Below are 947 nucleotides of genomic sequence, written 5' to 3' on the forward strand. Positions count from 1 at the left end.
CCCCCCCCCCGGGCTGCTGGCGGGACATGCCCTGGGGCCTGAACAAGGTGGGGGGGGGCGGGGGGAAGGAAGTTTGACTTGCAAAATCTCTGCTCGTTAACTGCCCAGCTAATGAACCTGAGCCCTAATAGGGGGCCCAGGGTGACGTCAATGCCTGTCCCTGGGAAATCCCACGGTGCCCCACCCCAGAGCCAGCTGCAGCTGCTGTTCCCATTACACCCAGCCCTGTCCCGCCCCCCCGCAGAGTCAGCCGCAGCCTGTCCCCGTTACACTCAGCCTTGCCTGCTCCCAGAGCCAGCCACATCCCAGCGCTGTGCGAGGAGCCTAATAGGGGGCCCAGGGTGACGTCAATGCCTGTCCCTGGGAAATCCCACGGTGCCCCACCCCAGAGCCAGCTGCAGCTGCTGTTCCCATTACACCCAGCCCTGTCCCGCCCCCCCGCAGAGTCAGCCGCAGCCTGTCCCCGTTACACTCAGCCTTGCCTGCTCCCAGAGCCAGCCACATCCCAGCGCTGTGCGAGGAGCCCATATAGGGTTTACATGATGCCCAGTATAGATTCATGGTCTAAACTGAGGAAGGTCTGAGGCTGGCATCAACTTCTCCGCTGCCCAGATGCCAGAGACTGTCCCTATCTCTGCCTGGCCCCCGGGGTCACTGCCAGTGGGGATGGGGGGCTCTGTACTGACCCCGGGGGCCAGGCAGAGATAGGGACAGTCCCTGGCTCTCTGGGGGGGACTGGGGGCTCGGGGATGAGAGCAGCGGGTGCCAGGAGCCCAGTCGCCTGGCGCGGGGTCTGGTGCGCTAGAACAAAGGGTGGGGCTGGAATCCGGACGCCTGGGTTCCTCTCCGTGAGTCACCTCCGTGTGCCTTTGGGCCCCCCAGCCCCTCCCAGTGCCCATATAGGAGCAGGTGGGGCCCAGCCCAGCACAGACCAGTACAGACGGGAC

This window comes from Alligator sinensis, unplaced genomic scaffold (assembly GCF_000455745.1).
Source record: "Alligator sinensis unplaced genomic scaffold, ASM45574v1 scaffold1740_1, whole genome shotgun sequence".
Classification (NCBI taxonomy): domain Eukaryota; kingdom Metazoa; phylum Chordata; order Crocodylia; family Alligatoridae; genus Alligator; species Alligator sinensis.